The sequence below is a fragment of the Quercus lobata genome, chromosome 6 (genome assembly GCF_001633185.2).
Source record: "Quercus lobata isolate SW786 chromosome 6, ValleyOak3.0 Primary Assembly, whole genome shotgun sequence".
Classification (NCBI taxonomy): Eukaryota; Viridiplantae; Streptophyta; class Magnoliopsida; order Fagales; family Fagaceae; genus Quercus; species Quercus lobata.
The window spans coordinates 34,132,636-34,156,212 of record NC_044909.1 but is presented as its reverse complement, the minus strand read 5'-3'; the positions used below and the strand labels follow the sequence as shown (position 1 = coordinate 34,156,212).

Sequence of the window (23,577 nt, the reverse complement as noted above, 5' to 3'; positions counted from 1 at the left end):
TTATGTGAATTGTAATAATTTACTAAAAAAATGTAATTAAATAGTGTCAGGGATGTTTTTGCAACAAGGGCCGAAAATGCGAGAATTGCCCAAATCTCCCCTTGAGTTCTTTAAATGTGTTTATTGTGGAGAATTAAGCCCAAAATTTCAAATGTATAATGAACAAAAGGCTAATGGTGTTTTGACAAGAGAGAATCAAAATGTTAATAACAAAAGTGTAGAAAAAGCATAAAAACATAACAGGTTTGAAATTTCGACCTACAGTCAGCGAGAAGAGGAAATTGAGAGAGGTTGTGAGGAAGAGAGGGAAGGTTCTCCTCCATATTTCCACCCCTATGCTTCAGAATTGTGAGAATGTTAACTGGCTGAATGGGCATAACAAAAGTGCAAAAAAAAAAAAAAAACATAAAAACATAACAAGTCTGAAACTTTGATCCACAGTCAACGAGAAGAGGAAATTGAGAGAGGTGTGAGAAAGAGAGGGAAGGTTGTCCTGTACCCATATTTCCACCCTTAAGGTTCAGAATTATGAGAATGTTTTATAGTTCAGTGGATTTTTGCTTTCAAGTTTCAACTCTATAGGGAAAATGTGATTCGTTCCTTTTGAATCTGATTGGGGCCTTTTGTATTGAACTTGGGGTGCTCTAAGTGACTATTTTTGGTCAATAAAAGAGGTTTTGAACCCCAAGGTATTAATTAAAGAAGTTATGGTTAGATTTGATTTAATTGGGTAAGAGAGATGCCTTGCTTTTCACATAATTTGGGAAATAAAGTAGCTTAAATTCATAAGCTGATGTTTTCTAGACATGGCAAGTCCTTGGAGATTGCATTTGGTTGTTGCAGCAGACAAGGCCAGCCACTTAGGGTCAGCTATGTGTTTTAGGCAAAAAATGGTAGAGCAAAAAAGTTGTGCCACAGTCATCTAGAGCATAAAAGCTCTTTTGGGATGAAAATTTTGTGTACAAGACCTCCTCTATAAGCCAGAGGTGCTACCAGTGTCCCCTGCCCACTTGGTAGCACACATGGGCTCGGCTCATGCAAAATGTCCGAAAAGAACCGACCCATACCCTCCAAACCGCACCTCCTCAATTTTCCCCAGTAAGTTGCATGAGCTTAGGTCATGCTTAAAATAATAAAATATAATATAATACACGAATTGAGCTCACAAGAAAGTAGGGCTTTGTTGAATCGGGCTCATAGAAAATGTGTCGTGAATGGGTATCAACAAATAGTTAGTGAAAGACCAATTTTTTTAAGGCACATCAAACATGTAACGCATAAATCACTAACCCAACCCAATTCAACCTAATCAAATCCATGTGGGTAGTTTTCTACCCACATTATGGCATGTGTTAGGTTAAAAACTTGATAAGCTTGGGTTCGATTAAAAAACCCTCCAACCTTACCCATCATTATCACTTTAATTTTGATCTAAGTTAAGAAATGAAGATTGAAAAATGCTCTATGGACATTTGTGTTGGGATTAGTGAAGCATTTATAAAGGCAGGGTTTGCCTCTAATGCTTTAAAGTTTGAATTTGTAATATGTTACAAAAGCTAAATAACCATTAATGCTTCAAAATGTCCATGAACGATTCCTATATGTTCGCAAATACAATAATTTGAGGGTACGTTATAGAATAAATTATAAATTGCACTTTCTAAATTTTAATCTGATTTCCCCCTTTATTATGTTTTAAAATTTTGGACTAAAATAGATTAGGACAATATTATATTATTTTTTACATTTGAAATATTTAATTTTAACTTTTTTTAAGTTGCAATAAAACACTTGGAATACTGACATTCAAAGCTTAATTAAGATATTTTAGATTTTTTTTCTAATTAAAAAAAAAATCAGTTTAGCTCTAGATTTTCCTAAAATTCAACTCATCCAATTTGAAATAAATGGATTAGATTTTTCCATACCATTAATAACATAAGTAGATACCAAAATAGAGACAGTCAATGTTTGTTTAATTGTTGATATTATGATAAAATTAAATCAATTCCTTTCCAAACAAATGGATTGGATTTTAAGAAATCTAAGATAGAGTTATCTAGGTTATATTTGGTAACAGTTTTTGTTTTCTATTTCAAAAACTTTTTTTGGGAATATAAAGAAAAAATAATTTTCTTGTATTTTTGAAATAAAAAACATTTTTGGTTAGCTAAAATTAAAAATATAGTTTTTTTGAAGAAAAAGATAGAAAATACTAAAATATGTTGTTACTAGGATTTGTACTCTAATGCTAACTCAGTAAATGAGACAGATTCATTAAATTAAATGCGTGTTTTCATGGACTTTTAAAAATTAGAAACTGAAAACAGTCTTTTGCATGTTTCAATTTCCTTCACAAATTGAGTTTTGAGAACAGATTTTGCTTTCTGTCTATTTTGAGTTGTTAAACAAGTTTTTTAGTTTCAAAAATAAAATATTGTTTTTGAAAACATAAAATAAGGAAAAAAAAAAAACAGTTACCAAACATACCCCTAGTATCTACAATTCCTAACAACTCTAGAGTCTAGAGGATTCTTAAATGGTTTTATTTTATATAGTTTATGTTAATAGGTGCTTTTAGGGTAATTGTTAACAAACTATTTGAGGAAAATTTTGACACTATTTTTATGGAAGGTAAAAAAAACTATCAAATTATTACTTGTTTTTTTTTCTTCCTATAATTTTTTTCTAAAGTAGTTCACTAACAAATACTTTTAGGGGACCAATTAACATTTCTCATTTTTATATTATGCAAAAGAGTAGCTTTTGCTTCTTCTTTTTTTTTTTTTTGATAGGGAGTAGCTTTTGCTTTTGTCAACACCCTTATATTCATGTGACATTGTGACTCAAGTTTGCATTCAAAGTCAAACCGAAAATAATGGGTCTATCCACTCTATCCAAGGATATGCATAAGCCATCAAGCGTGATTTAAAAATTTTACAATGGTTTATACAATCCTAGTTGAAGTCGCAACGTCATAATAATAGTATTATTATTATAGAAATGCAATCTCAGTGAGAGTAAGGAAAGCTGATCAGTCATTTCTCTTTCTTATTATGGTTTTATAATAATTTCATTTCTGGCTGAATGGCTTCATAAGTAGTTACCTCAACACCTTCTCAAAAAAGAAAAAAGAAAAAAAAAAAAAAAAGGTAATTACCTCAACAAATTACACAAATATACTAGGAGAAATTATTTATAATGGGTCTTAAAATATCATATACAATAACCAAGTGTTCGCTGTAGGGATGTTTCACTTTACACGTGCTTTTTTTCACCACTATGAAATTAGGTCGCGACTCTCAACTAAAATAAAACTACTTAAAACTAATAAAAATACATTTTTTAGTACATGCTTATCGATGCACACCACTTACATGGACTGAAATTGTATTTATAAAATACGATTTCACAATTTTATAATTTTTATTAAAATTGTGTTTTAAAAATACGATTTCAAAAGCAAGTAAATACGGGGTGTGCAGATAAAAAGTATGTAATAGGATTTTCCGTTATCAAATTACTTATGTGGCATATTTGTTACACTGACCCTCCCACAATTGTTGCGTGGCAATCACATGATGTTCATCTCCCACCCGTTCCAACCACAACCTAACGTGTATTATAGTGCAACATTTAAAAGTAGGGCAGTATACTATATATAGATTATAGAGTATGGACAATTTTATTGTTTGACGTTTGTGTCTGCATGTGACGGGTTCGCTTAGGTATAGCTGGGTTTCCGTTTCATTATTACACATCAACGGTTTTACTTTTATGATTGTTGGATAACTTTGAAGCGTTATGAAAGAATTCCAACAGTATAATTAATAATAAAATAGAATTACTATTCTTATGCTTCACATGTATTGTGAGCTTTGAAAGCCTTTAGTCATTAAAAAAAAAAAATCAAAATACAAAATTTTAGTCGTTGAGAGGAAATTGTTTGAGAGTTAGCAATATATCGTAACTGTCTTCAAATAAAAAATATCATAATAATTAATAATTGTTATATGTGAATATAAACCTATTAACAATATTAATTTTTTACTGGAAAAAAGTAATGATTAAATTATTATAGAATAACATTTGTCATTTTTTATTTGTCCAAAATTTATAATTTAATATTTTATTTATTAATTAAATTGTATATATCATATATAATTTTTTTTTTCATCTACATTATACTAGTTCATAACTACCTATATAAATATAACGATTAAAAAAAAAAAAAAATTCTATGTGTTACATATAATTTATTTCATCTACATTATACAAGTTCATAACTATTTATAAATATAGCAAGTTTGAATTTTTTTTAAAATATAAAAAAAATTCTTATAATTTAATAAGGTTTGGAAACATAATTAGACTTCTATCTCTTTCTAATCATGTCTTGTTGTCTTTACTGATTAGAGCTTCTTTTTCTTTCTTTTTTCTTTTTAAATTTTTTTTTATGAGAAGGTACTAATTATTATTATTATTATTATTTTTTTTTGAGAAGGTACTAATTAGAGCTTCTATACTACTAAATTGGAAAAATCTAACAGGAGATTAGAGGATTTGAGATCTAATTAGAATAATGACCCTTTGACACAATAGTATATAGTACCCAAAAAAAAAAAAAAGAAATTGAATCTTTTATTGCACTCCCACTTTAATAATATAGTATATAGGTGATAGGAAAACAAAAATGACCTATAGACTGCTAGATAGAATGCTTATTAAGGTATTGGTGCTGAAGAACTTTGCGAAAAGAACACGTTTCAGAGTCTTAAAAGTTAAAAAGGCATATTTTTCGTAGAAATACTATCAAACAATGATGATAGTTTGTGAGGATAGTGATAACAATATCGATGGGGGGATGAGTATTAAGAGATATATAAAAATAAAATAACAAAGAGGGTCAGAATTTTGGGCCGGCCCCTTCACTTAAAGAAATGAAGTGGGTGATTTTTCTCGTGTGCTATCAACTTGGAAAATCCAATGGCAAAAAGCTCTCTCCCACTTCTATTCCCACTGCCTCTCTCTCTGTTATCTACAATATGTTAGTGAGCAGTGATTGTGTCCACAGTCCACCTAACCTGACCTTTTTCAACATGATGTTTAATGTCTTCCCTTGGCTCTACGTTAACTCAATGACTTGTTCTTGTTCTTGGTAGTGGTAGTGGTGGTGGTGTGTGTTTTTATGTTTAGTCAGTGATACATCCATTTTGGATTGATATATGCAGTTTCTTTTGGTCTTACTATTTGGATGGTTTGATGAGTTCTGATTGGAAATACCTACAAAAAGGGAAGGTTGGGCCGGTGATATATATTGATCTAGGGTGTTGCACTATGCTTTGAATAAAGTAAAACCCATCAAAATCCAAAATCCAAAATACATGATACTGTTTTTAAAAAAATGCACAAAAAAACTCCTAAATAAATTTTAAATAAAGGGCATGGCAATAAGCCGTAGGGAATGAAACCAACTGCTTGGTAATTTGGCGAGGCGAGTGAAGGAGTCCAGCGGCTTGGTTTGGTTTTGAGGGTGAGTTTGGCGAGGTGAGTGAAGGAGATCGGGATGGAATCATTACAAGGAAAAATGTCTATTACTATAATACCTATTGCAAACAAAAGAAAAATAAAATAGCAATAAATATCTATTGCATCCTTAGGTTCATTTTTGTTGCAATAATAAATTAAAAAATGCTAATTTTTTATATCAATATTTTATCGTTGCAATGACTTCTATTTTTATTTATTTATTTTGCAATAAACTATAATGAAATTAATTATTGAAGCAATATGTACCTCTATCATAAGTAAACATGTTGCCGCAGTAAGCCAAACCTAAAATAATATAGAGAATTAATTGCTGAGAAAAATTGTAAGCAATAAATTATTGCAACGAAATCTATCATTACAATACCTCGCTGCAATAAAAATTGTTGTTGTTGTCATATCTTAGTGCAATGAATCAAGTCATCAAAATGATATATTGCAATGAAAATCGTTGTTGTAGTAACTTATTGCAACGAAAAAAATTATTTTAACATCTTATAGCAATTACAAACAATGTCATTACGATAAATTCTTGCTAGAAAATTTTTGTTGCAATACTATTTTATATTTCTTGCAATGATTGCAAGAATTAGTTGGGTCACCTATGTTCAGATCGAACACCCTAACTCTCATGAATATATAGACTAAAATTTCATAATATAAATTAAGTTTAACTACCAACATCAATATCCTCCGATTTTTCATACCCATCTTCTACCCCAACTACATGGATAAAGGTAACAGTTTTTTTTTTTTTTGGTTAAATGGGAATTTCATTCAACTAAAGAAGCACAGCAACATCAGAGTTAGGACAAATCCTAACATGGTACAGACCATACAAATCTGAAAGATAACAGTCACGCAAACAGGGAGGGGGGGCATTGTAATACATTATATCAGCATCAAGCTGTTTGTTTCCTACTCTAGCAAGACCATCAGCACAACGGTTTGTTTCCCGGTAGCAATGCATCGCTTTAACTTGCGGAACTTGGGAAATTAGGAGCCTGCAGTCAGCCACCATAGCAGAATTTACAGCGTTAGTATTGCTAGAATCATTCATCAAATTAGCAATAATTTTAGCATCCAACTCAATTTCTAGAGCATTGATTTGAAGATTTTGACACATGATCAGCCCATCCCTCAAGGCCCAAAGTTCAGCTAGGAAACTTGTTGTGGTTCCAATATGCCTAGAAAAAGCATGAACCCATAAACCTGCATCGTTTCGGAGAATACCACCACCACCTGACATACCAGGATTATCTAGTGAAGAAACATCAGTGTTAAGTTTAAACCATCCCCTTTGAGATCTCTCCCATCTGATGAGCTTTTCTACTCGAAGCTTGCTGGCAGCCACGTTCTGAGCACAGAAAACAAACTCAGCTGCTCTTTGGGTGATTTCTTTGTGGATTGCTTGACCAGTGGGTAGATTTTTGAAAACCACCCTGTTTCGGTGCTGCCATAATATCCATATTCCAAAGGCAAATAAAATGTTCCAAGGGATTTGAAAGTATCCAGTCCTTTTCTCTAATTTGCAATTTTTTTCCAACCATGCACTAGTATTTAGAGAGAAAAAATCAGAGCTGAGATCTCCCATTCCTAAATTCTGCCAACAATTGGAGGCAAAGTCACAATCCCTAAGGAGGTGAAGGATTGATTCAGAATCTAGTTGACATATTGGACAGATTGTAGAGATAGGGATACCTCTCGAAGCAAGACACTCCCGAGTGGCTAAGCTGTTATGGGAACACAGCCAAATGAAAGATTGGATCCTTGGCAGCACCTTGAGCTTCCAAATCCATTTACCATTAAATTCGATTTGATGATCAATCTGATTGCTTGCCAAAAGATAGGCACTATTTAGATTAAAAACCCCATTAGAAGTGGCAGCCCAAATAAGTCTATCCTCCTCATCAGCAACATAGGCACGAGGCATGGCTTGAATCTCTAATTCAATCGCTGATGGAATCACCATAGAAATTTTCCCCCAATCCCAACCATTCACTGCAGCAATATCCCCAACTCTCATCTCTTCTTCCCCTCAATTAAGAGGCCCTTGGATAAGCTGTTGCAATGGGCCATAAGAGGTCCAATTGTCCAACCAAAATCTTAAATTGCTGTCTCGACCAAGGCTCCATCTAGTGCCCTCCTTAAAGACTTCCATTCCTTTCTTCATTCCTTTCCAAATACGAGAACTTGGGAGAGCATTCTCATTATTGGAAGCAGCCCTTCTAGGAGACAAGTACTTGCTCCTTATAACTTTAGACCATAGGGCATCTTTTTCAGTATAAAGTCTCCAATTCAACTTAGCTAGATAAGCCAGGTTCCTGCCTTTGGCAGTTTGTAAACCAAGACCAACCTCCACCACAGGCCGAGTCACTTTGTTCCAGCCCACCCAATGCATCTTCCTCCTTTTACCATCAGATCCCCAAAGGAAATTTCTGTTCAATCTATCCAAACTATCAAGAATTCTTGTAGGAAGGAGAGTAGTTTGCATGACATAGGAAGGAATGGCACTAGTAGAGGCTTGAATAAGGACTCTTCTACCAGCAAAGGAGAGGAGGTTTGCCTTCCAACCAGTGAGCTTTTGGTTAACACGATCCAGCACAAAGTTTAAGTCTTGATTAGAAGACCCAGCATGCCTCATTGGAAAACCCAAGTAAGTGCCCAAGTTTGGAGTTGAATGGAACGCAAGAATTTCACAAAGAGCTTCTCTATGATCTCTATCTACATTAGGCGAGAAAAATACTTTGGATTTGGTGGAATTTATCTTTTGCCCTGAAATCATGCAAAATTCATCAAGAGCTTCTCTAATACTGGTACAGTTAATTGTATTTGCCTTAGCAAAAAGGAGAAGGTCATCAGCAAAAACTAAATGGGAGAAAGCCGGGCCACTAATCGAGGCTTTCACTGGTTTCCAAACTTTCTTGGAGCATTTTTCCTCAATAATTCTACCCAACACCTCCATGCACAATATGAAAAGATAAGGAGAGAGTGGGTCTCCTTACCTAATACCCCTTGAAGGGAGGAAGGGGTCAAGGGTACCACCATTGAAAAGGATAGATGTAGAAGCCAAAGAAACATAGCTCATAATGAGTTGGATCAACTCCGAAGGAAAATTTGCCGCAATCAGGATATTTCTTATAAAGGACCATTCCAATCTATCGTAGGCTTTTTCTAAGTCAATTTTAATAACCATGTAGGCAGCACTTCCTTTTTTCCTACTGATAGAGTGAATAATTTCCTGGGCAATAATGGCATTATCCACTCCCTTCCTACCTGGGACAAAAGCTGTTTGGAACGGAGAAACAAGCTTATCCAAGTAAGGTCTAATCCTAGCCACTATAATCTTCGTTATGATTTTATACACTGTATTGAAGAGGCTGATGGGTCTGTAGTTCCCAATGGTTTCTGGACCCTTAATCTTCGGAATGAGGGCAATGTAAGTTTGGTTGAGGGGAGATGGAACTCTTTTCTCTGTAAAAATATTCTTGATCTTGTTTGAAACAGAACTGCCCACCAGAGGCCAAAACTTTTGGAAAAAACCCGCGTGAAGGCCATCGGGCCTTGGAGCCTTGAAAGCCTTTAGAGACCATAAAGCATGGCGGATTTCCTCATTTGTCACCGGAAGATTGATGAGATGGGCCTCCTCAATGGATAAATGAGGGTTATCCAAGTCATAGCTAGGAACTGAGAGAGAAGAGATATCCAGCTTAGTAGTAAAAAGCTTCAAGAAGCTGCTACGAACAAATCCCATGACATCGGGGAGATCATTGATCCACTCACCTTGGGAATTTTTCAAGTTTAGGATTTTGTTATGCTTTCTTCTGATGAGAGTAGAGACATGGTAGAAGGAGGTGTTGCGATCACCTTGAACCATCCAGTTGATACGAGATTTCATGGCCCAAAGCTCCTCTTCTTGGTTGAGAATTAGCGAGAGATCTATCTGGAGCTTCTTTTCGAGATCAATAAGAAAACTGGAAGGCCTATCCGCCATGGCTTTTTGAATGCCATTCAAGCGCGCCAATATCCTTCTCTTTTTAGCAAAAATATTGCCAAAGTGGGTCCTGTTCCAAGTTGTGACCTCTCTAGTAAATCTTAATATGGATTCATTTAAATCCGAATGATCTGACCAAGCACTACGAACAACATTAGAGATGGAGTCATCAGACAACCAGAACCTTTGAAACCTGAATGGCCTCCTAAGCCTGATATTGGAGTGAGGCTGAAGCTCTAATAGCACAGGGCAATGGTCTGAGGAACATCTTGGAAGATGGGTGACTTGTGCTTCTGGGTATATGACGCACCAGTCAGGATTTGCAAAGTACCTATCCAGCCTCTCTTGGATGAAGGTGGTGAAGTCCTGCTTAGATAAAGGTAACAGTTGTTATTTAAAATACATATTAGGTTTTAACAAGTGAGAGTTTGTTAAACAGTTACACTATTCTCATTTGTTGATTCCTCTTTGCTTTTCCTCTAGACGAGAACATATATCCCCACAATTATTGTCACTGCACCAATTATCCTGTAAAATAGATGAAAGTAGTTAATAGGAACACCATGACAGGAAGAGTATTGCTCAATGTGGCTGCAACCATGGCTGTTGTATACTTCATTCCTAGCACATATATGTTCATGCCAAATATTGGCCTGCCAAGTCAATAACATTTAAGATGTTTTAGTCTTATATGTTAATAAAGGAAGCGATGTGTTGGGTATAAGATGTTAGTCTGATGATGTGGTATGGTCCATATCAGCTTGAAGAATACTTACTCTAGTAAAGTGAGCACAACTAGTTTAACAAAAATTGAACATGTCATGAATTATACCCTTCTAATTCTGTAAGATTTGGACAAATTTGTTAATAAAATACATTTTGATAAAAAGAAAAACTATTAATCATCGTATGTGTAGACTGTAGTAGTGTATATATAATGTTCAAGGAAAGAGAAAGAAGAGAAGTTTACTGTTTACCTGTCAATATTCATTGCAAAAGGTGCAATGACCAAAATAGCCACCACTTGTTCATAGGCATCGAGCACAAAAATGCTCAGGCAATAGTTTAGAGCAACTTTGAATACTATTTCCATACCCAAATACAAGCATTGCAATAATAATACCTAAATATATGAGTTTATATTAGTAAATAGGATCGACATCTTGTTCTAAGGCTCTCTCTCCTTTTCTCTCTCAAAAAAAAAAAAAAAAAAAAAATTAAAACTCTCTCTTGTTATCTAGGACTTCGACACCACCGTATTATACTCACTATTCTTTTAGGACCTATCCAATTGTGGACCTTAACTTTTGGATCTCCCAAAATGCCCTCAATTTCTCATGTTTTAAAACTTTAAATAATAGAGAAGAAGTAAAGTTACTCATTTAAAAAAGGGTCATTTTAACAATTAATGGGTGCCCTTAGGGCAATGAATAATAAACTATTTAAGAAAAAATTTTATATCACTTTTATTGGAAATTGAAGTTAAAACATTAATTAATTTTTTTTCTTTTCCCATACAAATTTTTTAAAAATAGTTCATTAACAAATGTTCTTAGGGCATTTGTTAACTCTTCCCTTTAAAAAATCCTAAATTTTGATATTGTTTGAACACTATTTACATCATTATCACAGTATTAAGGACCTATCCAATTGTGTATCCTAACTTTTGGATCTCCCAAAATGCTTGTAATTTCTAATAGGAATTTAGATTGAGAGTTATTATTAAAAAAAGGGGAATTTAAATTAGATTTTATAGATTTTGTGAGATTCAAAAGAAAAACGAAAAATTGGGTAGTGGGGCTACGTGAGAATTCTAATTTATATATTTTTGTTGCAATTACCTATTGCCATAAAGTTTATTCAATAATGCACAACAATTTTTTTTGTTGCAATAAAATGTTATTGCAATGACTTTGACTTTATTGCAACTAAAAATGTTGTTGCAACAGTTTTTTTTTTTTGGTAGCGAATGGAACCTCTTCAGAAGACAAAAATAAGATTTTTTTTTAAAGCTCAGTTTTTATTTTTTCTTCTAAACAAATATATTTAGAATCTTTCTCAATTTTGTGATTCTTTGTTGTATGGTCAGATTTCAAATTTTTTTTTTTTGTACGGAAACTGTTGATGTAACTTCTAACTGAGTTCTCTTTGGATATAAATCAAGGAAATGAACAAAAATAAACTTGTTTGGTTTGATTAAGAGAAGAAAATTATAAAGGACTACTCAAAATTTTGGGTCTTTATTAATTTGATTATTAGCACTTTTTTCTGTTGCTGAGAAAATGTAAGTGCTAGGACTTTAGGGAGGATGATTCAGTGATAACATTATGAAATCCATAATTGGTATGCTGGGGAATTCAGTTGTGCATGTGCCGAGTCTGGTACTAGAATTTCACTTCCCTTATGAATGAAGACCATGCATCCGAGGTCCAAGAAATGAGGATTGATGTGGGTTCGAGATGGAGCTCTATTGTAACATAGCACCACGTGGGTCCTGCACATAGGGAGAGCATTGTCGTGGTCCATGTTAGGCAATGGTAAGCACTCTGAAGTTCAAATCAGATGCCTTCTAAGAGAGAGAGAGAGAGAGAGAGAGAGAGAGAGAGAGAGAGAGAGAATTAAGGAGAAATCATTGTCAAATAAGACTACACCAGGCTGATCGGACGCCTCCTGATGGAACAATATATATATAGAGACGTCATGACTTTCTTGGCCAAAATCTTGGTGCATAATGTGATAGCGAGACTAAGTGTACTATACCATGGTCAGTCTTACCTTTGGCATGTTTCCACTTTTATACTTTTATGCATATTTTGTATCTGCCACAAAACAAAAAAAAAGGAGGAAAAGAAAGGATACCACCTTTGTCAATTGTGTACAATAATGCAAATATATGTACCTAAGATTTATCCACTTGTAGGAAATATTGTCCACAATAAGGGTATTGCCTTAGTTGGTACTTCTTTGGGGATATATACTTGAAATTAGATTCTATATCCGTATAAATTATGAATAACTAAGAATGGACAAAAACATATTGAACCCCTGTGATAAATTAATTAGCCAAGTTTATTAATTAATCAAATTAACATGCAAAGCGCGTGGTATCACAAACAAATCACCAATTAAACTAAGTATGCAATGGAAAATAAATTGATATGGTGATTTGTTTACGAATGGAAAAAAAATACACGGCAAAAACTCTACCGGATGATTTTAAGGTCATCACTTTCGAGAATTCACTATTATCAAAACAAGGAGTTACAAGTAAAGGAATCTCAGTACCTTATACCAACCTACAGTTGAATCCTTACTCCAATATCCAATTAGACTTGTTCTGTAGTGACAATCTCTCCTTTCAATGCACGGCTCCCAGTAGGTGACTAACCAATTGCGCGGATTCCAATATGCGACTTGATCACCAACTTGAGAAGGATGTTGGCTACAAAGTTCTTCAATTCATCCCATGATGAAGATCACAAAGTTGCTTGGTCACAAAACCCTATGGTGTACAAAACACAGCAGCTTCTTGAAGAGAATGAAGAATTAGGGCAAACTAGGTTTCCGGTTACACTTTTCTTCACACTTGTGCAATTGTGCTCTTGTGCAACTTGTCTCGCCTTTCACGACCCTTAAAATAATCTTTATATATGTTTAGAGTTGTGAGAAAAGAAAGTCCAAACATATACCCACGGATTGGATGAAAAACAGAACAAAAAATCTTAATTTCATAAACCTCGATAAATAGTCATCTATCGGGCTAGCTATTGAGCCACGGGATTCAGCAGCTTTTAAACCTCGATAGATGCTAGTTGTCAAGTTTTAAAATCCTGCACTTTCTGACTTGATTCTTGGACTGACTTGCATAGTTTTAATACTTGAACTTGAAACTTTGTTTCTTAAAGCATTAAACACATTCTAAATCTACCCAATTACAAGTAAAGTGCGTTTTGTCAAAGGATTAGCCAATTACATAAAATAGTGATATATATTCCTAACATTTAATCACATATGTCCTAACAGGTTTAATAATAGTGACAGACCTAGGATTTTAAGTTAGGGGGGGGGTTAGAGTATAAGCAGTTTTTTTTTTTTTTTTTTTTTGTTGGTCTTATGAGTTAACAATGTGGACAATGTGGGATTTACTAGTTTTCTATTATAAATTTATCTAATTTAAAAAATATTAGTTATAGCATTATGAGCAATGTTATGAATACTGTTCTGTTTGTCCATTAGAACGGAATATATATATGATATTGATTAAAACCCATATAAATTATTAAGGATCTTAAAACTCTTAGTCCATATTTCAGAATGTCAATCTTTAAGCCTAAAATATATATTTAATACAAATATTATCAAATTAACAATTAATTTTTCAGAATTCAATATGATTAAAATGTATCTATATAATGAAAGAGGAAAAAGGCATAAACTAATTATTTTTAAATTTAAAAAACTAGGTGATAATGTGTAGTAGAGTAGAGGAGGCACTACAAAAAAAAAGTCCTATAGCCGCATTTTTAAAACGCGGCTATAGCTCCTAAAAACGTGGTTATAAGACAATTCAGCCTATAGCTGCATTTTCAGCTGTGGCCTAAAACCTATAACTATAGGCCTGAGGGGTCTATAGCCACATTTTTACAAATGCTGCTATAGGCCAGGACCAATCGCTACATTTTCCAAAAGCGGCTATAGGGGATAGCTATAGCCACGTTTTAAAAAAGCGGCTATAGCCCTTTTGTTTTTTTGTTTTTTTTAGAATTTGGCTATAACTGCATTTTAAAAACGCAGCTATAGTTTTTTTTGGCCAGATGGCAAATGCCTGTCTACAAAGATGATGAGTCCAAATGAAAGTTAAAGAATGCTTGTCTACCACAATGCAAGTCAAAGAATCATGTGGCTATAAACACCTAAAAACGCGGTTGTAGACGTATTCTATAGCTGCATTTTAAACACGCGACTATTGTTCAATACTTTAAGCCATGTTTACTTAAAACGCGGCTATAGCCCTCCTATAGCCGCGTTTTTACAAATGCGGCTAAAAAAAACGCGACTATAACCCGCGTGTTTTGTAATGAGGGTATAAGTCTAACATAAAAAAATTTGAGCTTCACTTAATTATTAGTCACGCTAGTAATGGTTGCTAGGTTTTAGTTTTTTTGGGTTGGAGTTGGTTGACTAGGTTGATAATCATAAGAGGAGGGGTTAATATACCTAATCCTAATATTTAAAAAAAAAATAAAAAATTGGGTTGGGCCCCCTCCTAGATCCTTCACTAAATTCTTAAACATGCACTGCGTTTGAAATGCAAATGTCCTCATTTTGAACCAGTGGATGGTTGTTCTTTGTTTTCCTTTTGAAACAATTCCTTTTCCAACTTCAATGTGAGAATTAACAAATCCTGAACTAGAGATAGGAGCACCCTTATTAGAGTAGTTTATAAGGGCTATTAACTAACCTAGCACTCAATTAAAAAAATAAAAGAAAAAAAAAGAGGCTATATTACAAAATTCTCTAATTTTTACCAAAATTCAATTCAATTCAAGCTTCTAACCTCACTTTCTTTCATTTAATGGAGTTCTTTAAAATTTTAAAATTTATTCAATTGAGAAGACATCCAGTTAATCTTTAAAAAAAAAAGCTCCAAAGGGAGTAAGGGAACCAAAAACGATGAATTTTTTTTCCAAATGGCCTTAAATATCAAACATTTTTGTTAGTTGTTAGGTTTCAAAATAATATTGGAAACTAACCTCTCGAGTTTTTAAAACTCGAGATCCAGTTACAACTCAAGTTTTAAAAACTCAATTTTTGGTGTTTGTCATACCCTTACGTGGACAAATTTTCCACGTGGACCAAATTTAGCCACGTAGAAATCAAGTTTGTAAGACTCGAAATCCGCACACTATACACCCTCAACCACTTTCAAACGCCTCACTCAAACACTCTCAGTCTCTCAAATACTCTCTCAAAGTTCAAACACTCTCACTCAAACACCCAAATCAGTCACCCTTAACCCCTCAGCGTGCAACAAAACTCACCCTCATCCTCAAACACTCTCCTCTTTCCTCACAATCGGTTTCAGACGATCCCCTCACCCATACCTTCAAAATCCCTTTTGCCCCTACCAACAAAAGTTTAGAATTTTTGAAGTTTGAAGGTATGTTTTTCTCATTTGTATGTTCATTTATAGAGAATTGAGAAATGAGGAATAATTTGTGATGTGGTAAAGTTACTTTTTCTTATAAAAATTTGAGCTTTCTAAATAATTATTCCATCTAGGTTTCTTTTTTTTTTTCCCTACAAAATTTGGCCTTTTTTGGTTTATTTTGTGAGATTGTAGCTTTTGATATGAGGAATCTGCACTGGAATTAATGATTGTTTCATACATTTTTAGCTAGGTAGTTTCAGTTTTTTTTTTTTTTTTTTTTTTTTTCATTTTTGAAAATCTTTCCTTTTTCTTTTATTTAATTTGTTCTTTTTGTAATAAATTTTGTAATTTTAGTTGAAATATTGTTGTAATGTATTAAAAATTTTCATATATAATTAAAAGAACAAGAATCATTGAATTTAAGTTTGTTTGTAATTTTGAGGATCTTTGTAGCTACACTGGTGAATTTGTGTAAAGACCTTATTTGTTCCTTAAAGATGACAACATTTCACATAATTTGCAAATCTGGGTTTGCAAGCATTCATATGTAGGTTTAAATAAGAATCCATTAAGGAATGTGGTGATTTTAATACGTAAATTTTGCATTTTTTTGTGTTATTTTATTGATATTGCAGCCTGCATATTCACAAACATTATGTGCTAAATTAATTTCCATCTGGGTTTGTATAATTAGGTATTAGAAGAAGAAATTGGACAAAAGGGACAAATCCTTAGATTCATTGTGAAGGAGATTCGGGTTTTATTTGTTTGGCATGTGTCACTTATTATTGTCTTGAGTTGAAATTAATGGAAGATAGTAGAAGTCTATTTCATCTCAACTTTTGAGGATATAGTTGTATAGACAATAATTTGGATTTGGATTTTTATTATTTAAAGTTATTTATATCTCCCACTTTCCAAGATTTGTTTGGCAGTGGGATCTTTTTAGGACCAAAAATTGTGGAGAAGGGAATTTGCAACTCAAATAAATTTAATAAAGAAATTTTTGTGAGTCATGGTGCTCACACATGGTGCATGCCAAACCTCTAGTTAGTTAATAGATTAACAATTTCCTAGCTAGGTTATTCATAGAAATTAATTTCTAAGATTATGCTGGGAGGAGTAGTTGGCCTTGTTTTTGCATTTCTCTCCTCTATTGACTTTGCCTGAAGTGTAAACTTGATTCCTTTAACATGTGTCATATTAGGTTCCTTGTTGATATATATATATATATATATATTTTTTTTTTTTTGGTAGTTTTTGGTCTATGAAGATACATTGTTAGGTGCTCCGTTTTATTTTCCCATTGAGGCCAAACCTAAACCAATGCTTGAAAGATAGTTGTCTATATATTGACAAGGGATGTATGGATTCTTGAGAAGAGAGGAGCCATTGTGGTCCACCACAGACCGCCCGGATCCCACAATCGAATAAAAGTTGGATCTATATTGGGTCTCACATGTGTTGGCAGCTTTAAATGCTTCATGCTTTCATTTATATTTGGGTTTGTTGTGATTGAAGCTTGCTTATGATTCTCAATTAGTGTCTATTATTATTCCTATTTCCTACAATGACTTATATATTGTCCTCGTTTTTTTTCTTCCTTGTATGTAATGAATTTGGCTTGTCCTAATCCCTAAATTTCCTCTATTTTGGTATTTATTGTTGTTGTTGTTGTTATTGTTATTTTTCTTCTTGCTAGAACTCAAAAGTCTGCATTTGGTAGGTACTCCTGTATATGTACAGTATTATGTGCACACATAAAGCCAAGTTTTTTCTAGAAAACATAAAGCCAAGTTTATTTATTTATTTTTTAGTCTATGACCAGTGTTACATAATGACAACAAGTTATTTTCCCCCATACTATTAATGATCTCACAGTAGCACTCTTTGCAGTATAGAGCCTCGGATCGATGAGGAGCCAGAGATCGTGTGCCCTGGTCCATAAAATACTTCATTGCTAACGCAACAAATAAATCATCGATCAACCGACATTTGGAATGGTGAGGTGAAATATCTAGTTCTAACAACCACTTTAATTTTTACAAAGCGAGTTTGACTTTTAGCAAGTTCTTTCAAAGTTGTATATTTAGTTCTAACAACAACTATAATTTTTATTGATTTTGCAGGACCAGGGCCCACTTTAGTGCCATGGTCGCTCTAAGGAGATGGCACTTCGAGTATTCTCTCCAACTTGTCAAACATGATCTTTATATGTTTGTCTGCTTCTATCACCATATACTTGTAATTAATCCGGTGCTTCAAGACTTCATGTGACATACGATAAGTAATTTGTATGTTGTGCACAGCAAGGTTTACACACAATTCTTCCATAACTATCATCTTTAATTCATCAAGGGTCTTCAACCTATGATCAATTTGGGTATAATAGCACTTTATACCTAGCCCTTCAAATGGCAATCCCTTGTTCGCATTGGGATTCTTAAGCGGACCACCTTAGTATAGCATTTTATCAATTACAGTCATTGTGAATCTATTAGAGTCAAGTTACTATGTTAGTTAAAAAACATTTTATCTAGTTAAACTACACAAAATACAAATTCCAATTTATTCAAAGGGCATGAATTTCATTACACATTCGTCACATTTCATACCCAAATCCTTTTTCCATCATGCTAAGACTACCCATTTCATACCCAATACAAAAAAAAGAAAAAAAAAGCCAACTTGCAAAAGTATACAACATTTTATCTAATTACATACCCATTTCATACCCAATACAAAAAAGTCATTTCATTACACATTCAAAGGGCATGAATTACATACCCATTTCATTACAATTCATTTGAAGGGCATGAGTAAGTCACTCATTTCATTACATACCCATTTCATACCCATTCAAAGGGCATGAATTACATACCCATTTCATTACAATTCATTCACTATCCATTTCGTACCCAAAACAATGATGAATAAAGTAAAAAACCTTGTAAGATCATGATAAAAATAAGAGCCTAGAAATGATGAATAAATTTTGATAACAAAAACCATGCAAATAAATACACAAAAAATTAACACTAACAAAACAAAGTTCTATAATTCACAATATTGGTATCTTAACTAAGTTATATTAACTATCTACAAAATAAATAGTCAAACTCTTTAACCCACACCCAATTACAATGACAATCAAATAAGAAAAACCCTTACCTGAGATATGAATTTATTGAGAGGGAGGAGCAATGAGAGAGGCAATGTGGTGAGTGAGAGTGAGAGGCAATGTGGTGTGAGAAGTGTGAGAGTTATGGGTGAATGAGGTAGTGAGTTGAGGAGTGTGAGGCTGAGTGTTATGGGTGAGAGAGTGAGGGTTGAGTTAGTGACTGATGCGTATCTGTGTTTATAAAATTTTTGCCCAGCAAAACTCGAGTCTATAAGACTCGAGATATAAGTAAATTTTAATTAAATTTCAAGTCTTATAGACTCGAGATCTATGTGTTATCGTTTTTCCCTAAGAAAATCGAGTCTTTAAGACTCGATTTTTATTTGTAGAAAGCGAGTCTTTAAGACTCAAGATCTATGTGGCATTTTACTGTCCAAGTCATCCAGTACAAAGCGTGTCTTTGAGAGTCGAGTTTTATATAGAACTCGAAATGCTAGCTTGCTAAAACGTTTGAAACGTATGTTAACTTACTATATTGACTACCCTTATTATGCTAGTTCCCACATATCCTCCAAAAATGACATAGTTTTAGTTTTTTCAGAATCTCATAAACTAAAAAATTTAAAAAATTAATTTAAAAAAAAGGCAAATTAACCAAAATCTAAAGTTCGTTTGCTATTGTTGTTTAAACAATAGTTTTCAAAATTTTAACAACAATACATATATTTTTATACACTTTTTGCTTGCAATTATTTTCAAAAAAAATACCCAAACCGACCTACCTCACTTTTCATCTCTCTTTTTCTCAACCATAAATTTCAATACATACACTCTGCCTACGGCTACTCTGGGCTCGACCTCCGGAGCCGGGTCGGGCCAGGAGAGGAGCGCGCGTTCTGGAGAAGTACGACGCGGCGGCGGTGGCGAAGATACTAATCAGAAAGAAAAGAGGTGAGTATGTTCACGGCGGCGAAGATGAAACTCTCAACTCTCTTCCTCCAAACCGAGAAACCACCATGGTCCGACCATCCCATCACTACTACTATTTCCAATCTAGTCATCTCCATCCTCAACAAACAACCCGCCTTGGAACGCTTACTCACTCATATCTCGTCCCACATTGTCGCTTCTGTCATCCAACAAAACCCAAATCCTCAACTGGGTTTCGGCTTCTTCATCTGGGCTTCCCGAACTAAACACCTCCGTAGCACTTTCTCTGAGACCATCTTCATTCCTTTGACTTGTACTGAAACACTCTCCAAGACCTCAAAAAAGAGTCTGCATTTCCATTTCCCGATGCTTTTAGGTCTTGATTTCAGGGTATGCTCAAATGTGTATTGCTGAAAAGGCCGAGGAAGTCTTTTCTACTAAGAAAGATTTTGACTGTAAGTCTGATGTTTTCATTTACAACTCTGTTTTACATGTTATGGTTCAAAAGCAGGTGTTGTTGTTAGCTTTAGCTGTTTATAATCAGATGTTGAAGTTAAATTGTCATTCCAATGTCACTACTTATAGCATTTTGATTGAAGGGTTGTGTAAAAATGGTAACACTAAGGATGCATTCCAATTGTTTGATGAGATGACTCGCAGGGGTATTTTGCCTAATGAAATTACTTATACTATTATTCTTGCTGGGTTGTGTCAGGGGAGAGGCTCGATGAGGCACTTAAATTGTTGAATTCGATGAAAGAGTGGGCAGTGTCCTGATGTCATTACTTACAATGCTTTGCTTAATGGGTTCTGTAAGTTTGGTAGGGTTGATGAGGCTTATGGACTTTTAGAAACCTTTGAGAAGGACGTTTACGATCTTGGGCTCCATGGGTATAGTTGTTTGATTGATGGTTCGTTTAGAGCCAAGAGATATGCTGAAGCAATGGCGTGGTTTAGAAAAATGATGGAGCAAGAGCTTGAGCTGGATGTTGTTTTGTACATTATAATAATTCAGGGGTTGTCAGATGCAGGCAGGGTTAAGGAGGCGTTGAAGTTGTTTTATGAGATGACCGAGAGGAATTTGGTTCTGGATACTTATTGTTACAATGCTTTGATTAAAGGGTTTTGTGATTTGGGTCTTTTGGATAAGGCTCAGTCTCTCCGACTTGAGATTTCAAAGAATGGTTGCTTCCCTGATGCCTGCACTTACTCCATTCTCATTTGTGGTATGTGTAGGAATGGGCTAGTTGGTGAGGAAAAACAGATATTCAAGGAGATGGAGATTGGAGAAGGTTGGTTATGTTCCTTCTATCGTGACCTTCAATGCTCTTATTGATGGCCTTTGTAAGGCTGGTGAGCTTGAGGAAGCTCATCTTTTGTTCTACAAAATGGAGATAGGGAGAAATCCTTCCTTATTTCTTCGGCTTTCTCAAGGTGCCAATCAGGTTCTTGATAAAGCCAGCCTCCAAACCATGGTGGAGCAATTGTGCGATTCAGGATTGATTCTTAAGACCTACAGGCTTCTCAAGCAGCTTGCTGATAGTGGAGTTGTACCTGCAGAACAACCTACAACATTCTGATCAATGGCTTTTGCAAGGCTGAGAATATAAATGGTGCTTTCAAGCTCTTCAAGGACCTGCAACTTAAAGGGCGCTCTCCAGATTCTGTTACATATGGAACACTTATAGATGGGCTTCAAAGGTTTGACAGAGAAGCGGATGCATTTGGGGTCTTTGATCAAATGGAGAGGAATGGGTGTATGCCTAGCTTTGCAGTTTATAAATCACTTATGACCTGTTTATGCAGGAAAAATAAGGTTTCATTAGCCTTTAGTCTTTGGTTAATGTATCTGAGGAACCTTCCTGGCAGTGAAGAGGAAGCCATAAAAGCTGTAGAGGAACATTTTGAGAAAGGAGAAGTGGAAAAGGCTATTTGAGGCTTACTTGAAAAGGATTTTTAAAAGAAAGATTTTGATTTAGGGCCATATACCATTTTGCTCATTGACTTGTGTCATGCAAGAAGAGTAAACAAAGCTAGGACAATATTTTCTGTTCTTGAGGAGTACAAGGTCGTTGTCACTCCCCCAAGTAGTATTAAATTGATTTGTTGTCTCTCAAGAAGGGAACCTGGACTTGGTGATAAATGTGGTCCTTTATACTTTGGAGAAAAGTTTCATGTTGACACCATGAATTTGCAACCAGCTGCTTAAGTATGTACTTTGTTCCCAAGAAAGGAATGAGTATGTCCTGGACCTTGTAAGTAAAATGAAGTCTTTTGGATATGATTTGGATGCTTTTCTTTACCAAAGTACAAAATTTCTCCTATATGGTCACTGGAACATGCAGAAGATAGAAAATGCAGTCCCTGGGTGATTATTGGCTATGGCAGAGGAATTACAGTCAGTAATGGATTCTTTTGGAACGATTCTTTTAACATATTGTCCTCATCAGGACAGATTTTGTATAACAATAGTCTTAATTTGATATTGATAACCAACCCTATTTCTGAGATCTTTATTTTTTACTCCGCCTTAGCCCTCTGGTGTAGGTACCTGGGGAGCAGAATTGATTTGTTCTAGTTAGTGTGAGAAATAAAAGTGTTAATACCACTGATGAAGTTGATGGCATGGACCAGTTCGTATGCATCTGAAAATTTTTGTAATGCATACCTGAACTTTTTGTAACACTGTATTTTTGTTTTGTTTTGGTGAATGTAACATTGTTGACTTGAAATAACACCATAAATTCATTTTTATCATGAATTAAAAGTTGTTTTAATGTTCTATAGTATATTTTTATTCAACATTGTAACCCCTAAAACTCTGATGAAAAGTATCAGTTGTGTGATTGTATGATCGATGTAAATTCTGCTCAAGAAACAATTTAAAATTTTCTACAATTTTTGCTTAATCTGTGATGATTGTAAGATGGTATATTCTATGTGGTATATAGTTTCTTCTTGAGGCAGTGTTATATATTTGGCTTGTTTTTCATTCAGCACTGCTGCTGTTGTAACTGTATGGATGAACTACTTGTATTCTCACAAGAGCAACATGTACTCAGACATCTCTTACTATTTGCTTTTCTCCAAGGATACAGAATTTTGGAACTCTCTCTCTGTTGCCTCCCAAGCTGCTGTTTGTGTTTATTGCCATATTCCATAGGCAATGAAGTAAACAAGGTTCGTGTCTCACCTCAATGGTCCCTAATTAATATTTATGTTTTTGTTTTTGAGATTTGAATATATATGACTCTGGATATAGCAAAAAATATCTGAATCTATGGGTATGTTATTTTTCACATTTTTATACGTACATAAAGTTTTGTGTTCTGGTGTATATATTTCTTTGGTAAATACTCATTTACTCAAGCAAATTTTCTAGTAATGGTAAACTTATTTCTGCCTTTGGCTATGATTCAAGCTGGAGCATATCCCATGTGGGCGCCAAATGCCATACACTGAGAGAAGCTATTACAGTGATCCAATTCTAAGTCCATTGAGGATGAAGGAGTGTAAGAAATTTAAACAAAAGACAAAAAAAATTTGCTTTAAGATCAGAAATTCATATTGAAGAATGAAGATTATAAATAAGGTCCCCACAACCTATCAATCTTCCATTTTCTCCTTTTCTTTTTATTTTTAACTTAACCTTCTGGTCTTCCTATTCTGTCCACCTTAATTCTCTCTATCCCTCCAGCAATGCAACAATGAATCAAAAAGAAATTAATCCTGCAATAAACACCAGAGGAAGATAATGGAAGAGATATTTAAGATAATGATAAAGAGAGAGTAAACGATACATCACAAATGACTCAACATAAGATAAGTAATATA

The 23,577-nt window shown here is 34.2% G+C and overlaps 1 pseudogene; it reads left to right on the top strand.

The window, feature by feature from the left end:
* Positions 1-19,570: 19,570 nt before the first annotated feature.
* On the top strand, positions 19,571-22,474 carry LOC115993905 (annotated as a pseudogene).
* The last annotated feature ends 1,103 nt before the right edge of the window (positions 22,475-23,577 follow it).